Here is an 11824-nt window from a genome sequence, read left to right as displayed (position 1 = left end):
ACACAGCATGTCTGTCACAATATATTACTTTACATGTCCAGAAATATATTTCAATAGAATCATAGAAGTGGCTTCTTTTTTTTTTAAATCAACACCTGGCTTTTTTCATTCACTCTACTTATTTTTATATTTATCTACTTTATTGCATTTATCTATTGATATAGTTCGTTCTTTTTGTTTGCTAAATACTATTCCAGTATACAACTATAGCAAACATTTCATTATCCATCCATTTGTCTATGGACATTTTGGTTTTTAATTTGAGGCTCTTGTAAATAAAGCTGCTATGAACATTTGTGGAGAAGTCTTTTTGGGAAAATATGTGTTATCTTTCAAGGGCCAATACTTAGGAGTTCAGTGCCTGGATCATGTGGTAGAGGTAAGATTAACATTGTAAGAAATAGCCAAACAGCCAAACTGTTTTCAAAGTGGTTGTACCATTTTTCATTCCAACCAGCAGTATATGAGGGTTTTGGCTTCCAGAAAATTACCAGTGATTGGTATGGTCAGTCTTTTAAATTTTGATCATTCTTTTGGAATGTAATAGTATCTCATTGTACTTTTCATTTTCTTTCCCTAATTATTAATGATGTTGAGTATCTTTTCATGTGCTTATTTGGCATCTGTATATTTTCTGTAGTGGAGTGTCTTTTCAATTCTTCTGTCCATTTATTTATTGGAGTGTCTGTTTTTTCTTAAGGAGTTTTGTGAGATTTTCTGTATTCTGGATATAAGTCCTTTGCCAGATAAATAATTTCCGTTTTCTCCCAGACAAGGGCTTGTCAACAGTGTCTTTGGAAGAGCAAAGTTTTTAACTTTCAGGAAGTCTAATTTATTGATTTCTTCACCCACAGATTGTAGTTTTGTCTCACTAATGAAGTCTTTACCTAGCCCAAAGTCACAAGAATTTTCTCCTGTGTTTCTGGTAGAAGTCTTACAGTTTTAAGTTATATATACATACACACACACACACACACATGTGTGTATATATATATATATATATACACACACACACATATATACATACATATGTATATGTGCGTGTGTATATACACAAATATAGATATGTGTATATATACACACACATACATATACATATGTACACACATATATGTATACATATGTGTGTGTGTATTTATGTGTATATATACCTATGTATATACATACATATATACACATATATACTCATATATGTGTATGCATACACATATGTATATATGTATATGTGTGTGTGTGTGTATATATACATATATATGATCCACTTTGAGTTGACTTTTGTATATATTATTATATTTGGATCACTGTTTGTATTTGTGAATATAGGTAACCACTTCTCCCAGCAGAATTTGTTGAAAAATACTATGTTTTCTCCACTGAATTGCCTTTGCATCTTTGTCGAAAAACAATTATCTATGTAGGTTTGGTCTGTTTTGGATTCCTTATTCTGTCTCTTTGATCTGTTTTTCTACCTTGATGCCAACAGCACACTGTCTTGATTACTGTAGATTTGTAAAGAGTCTTGAAGTTAGGTAGTGTTTGTTCTCTAACTTTGATCTTTTTTTCAAAGTTGTTTCTATCAGCTAGATCTATTAAACTTTCACGTGAATGTTAGAATCAGCCTGTCAGTTTCCTTTTTAAAAGTTTGGTAAAAGTTTTATTGAATTTATATTAAATGTATAGATCAGATCCGGGAGAATTGATATCTTAACAATACTAAGCCTTCTGATCCATGAACACAGAATGTCTTCCATTTCTTTAAGTCTCCTTTAATTCTCTCAGCAGTGTTTTGTAGTGTTCAGTGTACAGGTGTTGTACAATTGTGGATAGATTATCTATAAATATTTCATACTATTTGAAGCTACTGTAAATGGCATTATTTTTAAATACAATGCCTAATTATTATATTTTCTCTGAACTATTATATTTTCTCAGCAGCCAAATAATTAATAATAGCTGAATTTTTTTTGGTTGAAAGCACAAGCTATTTTCTGATGGAAAAAGTATATTTTTCCATGTACTTTTTGAGAAAGATGTCTCAAAAGATGAAAGATGTCTCAGAGATACTGTACAGGGGTCATCCCCAGAAAAATTAATGATTAAAAGAGCATAGTTCAGTAGCTTTCAACTTTATATGTGTGCTAAAAATAAATCTGTTGAAATGCAAGGTTTGCAGGGATTTTTTTGTTTATTTGGTTTTTGGTTTTTGTTTTTTTTGACATCATCTTGCTTTCTTGCCCAGGCTTAAATAAAGTGGTGTGCTCATGGCAGCCTTGACCTCCCAAGTTCAAGCAATACTCCTAAGAAGCTGGAACTCCAGGTGCATACCACCACACCTGACTAACTTATTATTTATTTCTTTATTTTATTTATTTATTTTTTTTTTTGTAGAGACAGAGTCTCATGTTTCCCAGGCTAATGTCAAACTCCTGGACTCAAGTGACCCTCCCACCTCAGCCTCCCAAAATGTTGAGATTACAGGCGTAAGTCACCACGCCTGGCCAGGTTTTAATTTTTTTACCTGTCCACCCGCCCACTCAGTAAATCTACATCAATGGATTCCTGGGATCTGGGATGGTGAGAGAGATCAAGCATGTATGTATGTGGGTATGTATGTATTATGAATGTATATATCATTGAAGCTGCCAGCAATGTTTATTGTAAGGGATAGTTGAGGTTAATTACCGTCCATCATATGAGTCCTATTTAGTTGTAAGCGTATATTAGAAATACAATCAGGGTGCTTATTCGGTTTTTTCCCAGCTTTTTTGGACAAGCATGGTTACCATGATAACTCAGTGACCACTGTGAGATTTGGTGGTATAAACTGAATTTATTATTTTTACCTGAATCACTTACAACTATGAGAGTTATCAAATGTTGCTTTTCTAATTCTGTTCTTCCTTCTAGAATTATTACTAAGCACTTGCGTGTTGTCTCTCTGTCTCTCTGGTTATTCATAATCATTAATTATGAATAAACATTGGCCAATATCTTAATGTTTTTCATGACTATATGCTTTTAATGTACTGGATAATTCAGTGCCCAGAACACACTTATGAGTTAAATACTCTTGCAAAATTACATTTTACAGATGGAAAACTGAGGGATAGAGAGAATAAGGACTTTGCCTAAGACTGAACAGTTAAGGAGTGGGACAAGTTGGAGTTATGTCCAGTACATCATGCTCTAGAGCCTGGGAAAATGTGAAACCTCTGTTGGTAGGTGAAAGAAGCAATCTGCAAGCATGTGTACTTTAGGAGCTCATTAAAAATAATATTCACTATGTTAATATATTTTTATGAAACCTGGACCTAGTAAGAAATGAGTGGATTGTGACTTTGGAAAGAAGGTTCATTGCAATCCAGAGACAGAAGCCATAGGGCAATGGGATGATGAGTGGGAAGTGAAAAATGTTAACAGAGGATGTAGAAAACTCTTTTTGGTACTTCAAATATAGAGGAGAAGAAGGAAAGGGGAGGGAGAGACAGAGACAGGGAGATCTGTAGCCTGTAGCTGAATGGGTGATGAGGGGGGTCCAAGGAGGGATTTTTTTTTTAAATCTTCAACTTCTTGAACTTGACCAAGTTAAAAGTTAATGTGAAAAAAGTTATTTCAGAATTAACCCTTGAAATTGCCCACATATTTATTTCCCTTATGCTTTTATATCACATTAGAGCTCATAAGGCACCTCCAAAGGAATAGAATGGATTTTGAGTTCAATACATACATAGTTATTACCTAATGAAAGAATAGACATTTTGTGTGAAGAAATGCTAGTAACTCTTGGATTTTTATCCCTCAGGGAGGCAGCAGATGGCTGAAATTCTGATGTGATGTAGCTACTTAATGCACGATCTGAAAACCCCAGCATTGGTGATTTTGGGACAGGTCTAGAATATTCCAATAAATATATTAACATACCAAGAAGTCCAGGAGCAACCACTGGGCAGATACAAAACCTTACATCCCTGGTGATGTCTCTGAGCTGAACAGGTAAGTTCAAAGACATGCCTGTCTTCCCAGTTTAGGAAACTAAATTTGGATTGGCTCAGAAGCATGACGTTGAACAGCTCTTATGAGGTTCTGATAACACCCATGAAGTAGAGAGACTGCTGTCTACAAAACTTTGAACGCAAGGCATATCACAGGGACATTTGCTTTCTTCAACTAGATGTCTGTGTTCTCATAAAGGGGGAGCAATGAGAAATGATTTTTCATAATGCTTGCCTTAGCACTGAGGCACAGCCATTGCCTAGTGCTGTGTCCCATTTAAAGGCCATTTAAGTCCCACTCAATGCCATATTCTCTCAAGAGGTTTCCTCGTTTACCCTTCAGACACTCTGTAAGGATGGTATCGTCAGTCCCATTTCACAGATGACTAAGCTCAGGCTCACAGAGTCTAAGACACCTCTCCAGGTAAGTGGCATGATTTGAATGAAATTCCATCCCTCACCCTCCCTAGAGGACCCTGAGTAGCCTCCCTTTTAGAAGATGGGCTTCTGGGCTTGAGAAATGGTGAGAATCCACCCTCCTGCTATTGTGACCCCATGAGTCTTTACTCAACAACTTTTCTGGGTGAAAATGACAGAGGTGAGATCTCATCCTTTGTGTCAAGAGACCTGTGTGTAGGGACACATGAATTGGCTGATGCCTAAAGTGGTGAGTGGGCTCAGGCAGAAGCTCAAGTGTTGGCCTTGAGACAGGTGAGTGTATATATGTATATAACTCTATCTATATATTTCTATCTGTATATATACGGGAGTTTATTTTTTGGACAGAGGCTTGCTCTGTCACCCAAGCTGGAGTGCAATGGCACAATCTCGGCTCACTGCAGCCTCCGCCTCCTGGGTTCAAGCGATTCTCCTTCCTCAGCCTCCTGAGTAGCTAGGACTACAGGTGCACGCCACCATGCCCGTCTAATTTTTGTATTTTTAGTAGAGACTGGGTTTCACCATGTTGGCCAGGATGGTCTCAGTCTCCTGACCTCATGATCCGCCCACCTCGGCCTCCCAAAGTGCTGGGATTACCGGCACGAGCTGCCGCACCCAGCTGGGAATTTATTAAGTATTAATGTACACAGTTACAAGGTCCCACAATAGGCTGTCTGCAAGCTGAGGAGCAAGGAGAGCCAGTCTGAGTCCCAAAACTGAAGAACTTGGAGTCCAGTGTTCAAGGGCAGGAAGCATCCAGCATGGAAGAAAGATGTATGCTGAAAGGCTAGACCTGTCTCTTTTTCACATTTTTCTGCCTGCCTTATATTCAGTGGAAGCAGATTAGATTGTGCCCACCAGATAAAGGGTGGATCTGCCTTCCCCAGCCCACTGACTCAGATGTTAATCTCTTTTGGCAACACCCATACAGACACACCCAGGATGCATATTTTGTATCCTTCAATCCAGTCAAGTTGACAGTGTTAACTATCACAACTACTTTAGGCAAATGCACTCTATATTTTATCTCCTTTAATCTCAACAGCTATTCAAGTTACCCACAAGAATAACCACTGAATTATGACCATTATTCAGATAAGGGTACTTTATGGGAGTTTCTGTAGATCAGGGAGATACCTTTGTTGTGTCTTGATTAGCAGGTAATTCTGAATTATTCTGAAGTTTTCCCCAGTTTGTCTGTGTGCATCCTGGGCTTGGAATGATCTAATCTCCTTGGGCACTGCCATTACATGTTCCAAGGCAGTTAAACATTTTTTTTAAAAGAATTATGATCTATGTGGTTTTAAGTCAGAAGATTATTTAAACTGAATAATTCTAAATTAAAAAAAGGAAGAATTGTGTAAAAACTCTGGAAAAATCCTTGCAAACTAGAGCTAAGTTATTGGGTTAGAATTCATGCTTTGCAAAGCACACTAACAAAGAGTTTTGCAAATAATTTCAACCGATATCAGTTAAATACTTGAACAATAAACACACAAACTATGCCAAAACCACAAAACTAGTAAGATACAAATATAAATCGTGAGATGAATATTAAGTGGAAAAGATAGGTTGCAAAAGATGAGGATGTGATTCGACCTTTGGAACAGACTTACGTGTGTGTGTAAGTGAACATATTTGTGTGCATCTCACCTTTGGAGACACATTTCACAGTATACACCATTCTATGCACAGCAGACACCTAGGAGTCAGGGATTGTGAGCTGGTCCAGTGAGAGATACAGGTTAATTTCAATTCACAAATGTGTTTTGTATATTGTTTTACATTTTATATTCAGGAAAAAGTATTTTGATGAAATATTAAAAACTATGCTGTGAACATACTGACAAGAGTATGGTGCACATACATTCCTTTAAGCATTCATTTATTCAATTTCCTAGGGAAATAAAGTAGATTTTTAAAAAACAAACTGACTCACACACAAGTGTGTGTATGTGTGTTCTAGCTCCTCTACCTCTACCACCTCAAATATAGTTCACAATTGCAGCATTATCCTCAGCTCAGACTGATGCTGTACTTCCAATCTCAGATTTAGATATCCCCGAAAATGTCCTTTCTTATAACCCAGAAAAATTATGGACACAAAGGGATTCCTGTAGGCACGTCAAAAATTCCAGAAAACTGGCCAATCCCATTAATCAACCTCCCAACCTCAATCCCTCCCTTTCCCCTGCTGAGCTCACCGGTCAGCTCTGAGTTGCAATCCTGGCTCTGGCCACTAGGAGACATCACAGCCATCCTCCCTTTTTTTTTTTTTTTTATTTTTTTTATTTTTTTTATTTTTTTATTTAATGAAGAGTACATTTTACAAAGAGTAATAGATGTTATAACATGGTTTGTTCACGGAGATACCAGTTCTGTTTGGAGTATTCGTGTATATATTAAAGCAGTTCCATTTGCTGTCAACCCCAAATCTACCATTACATTCGTTGATTAATCTCTTCCCTTCTCAGTGTAGGTTGAGGTTTCCACACTATAGGAGGGTCCCTTCCAGAGAGCAGGGCGTTCACTCTCCATTATCCCACCCCTGTACAGACTTCCTGGACCTTCTGCCACTGTCTCCTACTCATCCCCTCTCCAGGACACTATAGGCACAGCCACCCAGACCTGCCCCTTGTGCCCTCATCCTCTCTCAGTCACCTCTCACCTACCCTGATGCTCCCCTAAGATTCTGTCTTCCAGCAACAGCCAAGGAGTATTAGACCTATCTGGTGTTTCATCCTATAGATGACCCCAGTATATGTATTTACAGTCTTCTTTACATTTTTTTGACAGAATGAATAATTCTGTAAGCTGTGGTTTAAGGGAATTACTGTATTTTTTGCTCCTTGCAGACATGTCCTTGCAAAAGAGTTATATAACGGTGGTACGATGGTGTCCCCTCGTGACAGAAGCTTTAACTACAGCTTGAATATCGGTGAGCAGGAAGGTGGGAGGGAGGGGCTGTGGCCCATGTACACCCTACAGAGCTTTCTGGAACTCTGGATTGAAAAAGGAGGCATTCCAGGTTAAAGGGGTACAGAAGGCCACTAGATAGTTCAGCCTCTTTCTATGCTGAATAGAAAGCTGTATGTGAGAATAACAGAAAAATCATTTTAATTTCTGTGGAGATGAAAATATACTGTCTACATTGTTCAACGCAATAGCTACTGGCAACTGTGGCAGTTGAACACCTGAAACATGATGAATGTGACTGAGGAACTGAACTTTTAGTGTCATGTAAGTTTAATCAACTTAAATTTAAATGGCCATATGTAGACAATACCTACTATATTGGACAGCAGTGGCTCAACACATTTTTCTGAACCTTGCTTTCTTCCCTTAACACTATATGCTGGAAATCATTATGAAGGAGTAAAAGGGGGAGTTCTCATTGCTTGTTTTACCTACATAGAACTCTTAGATGTAGATGTACCTTAGATTATTTAATCAATTCCTTATGGTGGACATCTGTCTCATTTCTAGTCTCGTCCTGTTATAAATTGTTCTACCAGGAATGGCCTTGTGTTTACGCCTTTTGTCTTTTTTAATTGTATCTTTGGGGGTACATTCATAGAGCTTGCTGGCCCCAGAAGAAAATATTATCTGTGCTGTATAAAATAAAAGATTTGAAACGGAGACAATCTGGAAACAGCGACAAGCAGTGAATGTTGTTCTTTCTCATTATTCTTTTGATTCCGTGTACTTTCTGGTCTCCTATTTTCATTCTAGTGTGACATGGTGAATGAATTCATTGAGCTCCAGCAAGAAGGAATATTAAAGAAGAGCAAAGAATAGTAGCTGGACAGAAGATGGGGGTCACTGAACCTGTATCCTAGTTGCCAGACCAGTAAACTGACCACAGGACCTGGGGTGAGTCCTGTTCTTTTGTTGGCTTCTAGTCTAACACAGAAGGATATTCAATATAGGAACAGTGGTTAGCTGTGTGGGCTTTGGCATGAGAAGGGCTTGTATTTGAGTCTGGGAACTATCACTTACTGGTTGCATAATCTATAAATAATATATCTACCATGTATCCTATAACTGTTGGCATTTTTATTATCATTTATTTTATTATTATTATTGCACCATTCATCCAAAGGGTGAATGATAGGAGTCAGGATTACACTGTAAAGTATTGCAGTGTTCCATGAAACATTGTTTTTGTAGCTGATGGAGTCTTTGACATACAGATTAAAGAATGTCTGTAGAAAGCTCATGAACAGACCCATATATATATAACATTTAATATGCAGTATAGATATGGTATTTCCAATCAGATGCATTGTTCAAAAATTGGGGTTGAGTTAGCTGATAAATTTCATTAAAAGGCAAAGTTAGATTAATATCTTGTCATTTAATCAGAATGATTGATCCACATCTTAGTACTTTATATAAAAGTTCAGATAAAAGTGGAAATGAATATAGAAACCCAGAATACCGAATTCCATATATAGTGTGATGACAGTATGTTTATCCATTACATTTTTATATATATGTACAAAAAAAACAATTAAAATAGCATGATGTAAATTTCCATAAGGATAGGAATACTGATGATAAAAGAAAAACTTCAGCCAGATTAAATTTAAAGGAATTTCAGCAGTGAACAATTGATGAATCAGGCAACAACCAGAATCACAGCAGACTCATGGAGACTCCAGCATAGCCACATTGTGGGAAAAGATTTATAGACAAAAAAAGGGAAATTATGTACAGAAATTAGAAATGAGGTACAGAATGGCTGTATTGATTACAGCTTGGCATTTGCCTTATTTGAACACTCAGCAGTATACGAATGGCTAAAGTATGACCTCTGGGATTGGCTAAGACTTAGCTATTGTTAACAGGCACATACTCCTAAGTTATGTTTTCAATTTTGTCTGACTATTAAGCTAGGTTACAGTTGATCCACAAGGACTCAAATATAGAAGTAGTCCTTCTCAGGTCATATTTAGTTTGCTTTAACACTGTGTATTAATATTTTTTAATTTCTACACTTGACTCAGTATTAAACATTTGCAAGGACAAGCATGGAATACATTTATGATAAAAGTGTAGCTCCTAAAATATGTTACTTAAGAAATATTTCCAAGAAAAACATAACCATAAAATTAATCCAGGTTAATCTTACACCTGCTTTAGTTTTTCTTTAACCCCAGGTCACACAGGCTCCCATCTGGCAGTAGATTTATGCCTTCCTCCTGAAGTCACATTCTTTTTTTTTTTTTTAATTGTACTTTAGGTTCTGGGGTACATGTGCAGATCATGCAGGGTTGTTGCATAGGTGCATACATAACCAGGTGATTTGCTGCCTCCATGCCCCCTTCATCTATATCTGGCATTTCTCCCCAGGTTATCTCTCCCCACCCCTCATTGTCCCTCCCCTAACCCCTCCCAACTGACCCTAGTGTGTGATGCTCCACTCCCTGAGTCCACATGTTCTCATTGTTCAACACCTGCCTATGAGTGAGAACACGTGGAGTTTGGTTTTCTGTTCTTGTGTCAGTTTGCTGAATCATGGTCTCCAGATTCATCCAAGTCACTACAAAGGACACGAACTCATCGTTTTTTATGGCTGCATAGTATTCCTTGGTGTATGTGTGCCACATTTTCCTTCTTCAATCTATCATTGATGGGCATTTGGGTTGGCTCCAGGTCTTTGCTATTGCACACAGTGAACATATGTGTGCATGTGTCTTTATAATAGAACGATTTATAGTCCTTTGGGTATATACCCAGTAATGGGATTGCTGGGTCAGATGGAATTTCTATTTCTAGATCCTTGAGGAATCACCACACTGTCTTCCACAATGGTTGAACTAATTTACACTCCCACAAACAGTGTAAGAGTGTTCCTGTTTCTCCACATCTTCTCCAGCATCTGTTGTCTCCAGATTTTTTAATGATCGCCATTCTAACTGGCATGAGATGATACCTCAATGTGGTTTTGATTTGCATTTCTCTAATGACCAGCAATGATGAGCATTTTTTAATATGTTTTTTGGCCTCGTATATATCTTCTTTTGAGAAGTATCTGTGCATATCCTTCACCCACTTTTGAATGGGTTTGTTTGTTAGTTTCTTGTATATCTGTTTTAGTTATTTGTAGATTCTGGATATTACCCCTTTATCAGATGGGTAGATTGCAAACATTTTTTCCCATTCTGTTTGTTGCTGGTTTACTCTAATGATTGTTTCTTTTGCTATACAGAAGCTCTGAAGTTTAGTTAGATCCCATTTGTCTATCTTGGCTTTTGTTTTCATTGCTTTTGGTGTTTTAATCATGAAGTCATTGCCTATCCCTGTGTCCTGAATGGTTTTGCCTAGATTTTCTTCTAGAGTTCTTACGGTGTTAGGTTTTGTGTTTAAATCTTTAATCCATCTGGAGTTAATTTTAGTGTAAAGTGACAGGAAGGGGTCCAATTTCTGCTTTCTGCACATTGCTAACCAGTTTTCCCAACACCATTTATTAAACATGGAGGCCTTTCCCCACTGTTTGCTTTTGTCAGATTTGTCAAAGATCAGATGGTTGTAGATGTGTGGCATTCCCTCCAAGGCCTCTGTTCTGTTCCATTGATCTATGTCTCTGTTTCGGTACCAGTACCATGCTGTTTTGATTACTGTAGCCTTGTAGTATAGTTTGAAATCAGGTAGCGTGATGCCTCTGGCTTTGTTCTTTTTGCTTAGGGTTCTCTTGGCTTTGTGGACTCTCTCCTGGTTCCATATGAAGTCTAAGGTGGTTTTTTCCAGTTCTGTGAAGAAGGTCATTGGTAGCTTAATGGGGATAGTGTTGAATCTGTACATTACTTTGGGCAGTATGAACATTTTCACAATATTGATTCTTCCTAACCATGAGCATGGAATGTTTCTCCATCTGTTTGTGTCCTCTCTTATTTCCTTGAGCAGTGGTTTGTAGTTCTCCTTGAAGAGGTCCTTTACATCCTTTGTTAGTTGTATTCCTAGATATTTTATTCCATTTGACACAATTGTGAATGGGAGTTCACTCATGATTTGGCGCTCTGTTAGTCTGTTATTGGTGTATAGAAATGCTTGTGATTTCTGCACATTGATTTTGTATCCTGAGACTTTGCTGAAATTGCTTATCAGTTCAAGGAGATATTGGGCTGAGATGTTAGGGTTTTCTAAATATACAATCATGTTGTCTGCAAATAGAGACAATTTGACTTCCTCCTTTCCTAATTGAATACACTTTATTTTTATTTCTTGCCTAATTGCTCTGGCTAATTCCAATACTATATTGAATAGTAGTGGTGAGAAAGGACATCTTTGTCTAGTGCTGGATTTCAAAGGAAATGCTTCCAGGTTTTTTCCACTCAGCATGATATTGGCTGTAAGTTTGTAGCATAAAGGGCTGTTGAATTTTGTCAAAG

General features: G+C 37.4%; 1 protein-coding gene across 6 annotated transcripts in view; it reads left to right on the top strand.

Moving 5' to 3' along the window:
* Positions 1 to 8303, top strand: part of GPRASP3 (G protein-coupled receptor associated sorting protein family member 3) — a 110808-nt gene extending 102505 nt beyond the window's left edge. For 5 of the 6 annotated variants that reach the window (XM_074392039.1, XM_074392036.1, XM_074392037.1 and 2 more), the window contains 5 exons: positions 2389 to 2604; positions 3092 to 3218; positions 3803 to 3993; positions 7286 to 7368; positions 8163 to 8303. The gene's annotated coding sequence lies outside the window, so the exon portion shown is untranslated. Of the gene's footprint in view, positions 1 to 2388; positions 2605 to 3091; positions 3219 to 3802; positions 3994 to 4335; positions 4417 to 7285; positions 7369 to 8162 lie in introns of all 6 variants that reach the window. The other variant, XM_074392038.1, reaches the window with a different exon arrangement.
* The last annotated feature ends 3521 nt before the right edge of the window (positions 8304 to 11824 follow it).

Source organism: Saimiri boliviensis, chromosome X (assembly GCF_048565385.1).
Source record: "Saimiri boliviensis isolate mSaiBol1 chromosome X, mSaiBol1.pri, whole genome shotgun sequence".
Classification (NCBI taxonomy): Eukaryota; Metazoa; Chordata; class Mammalia; order Primates; family Cebidae; genus Saimiri; species Saimiri boliviensis.
The sequence above is the reverse complement of the archived record's forward strand: the minus strand, read 5'-3'. Positions and strand labels throughout refer to the sequence as shown.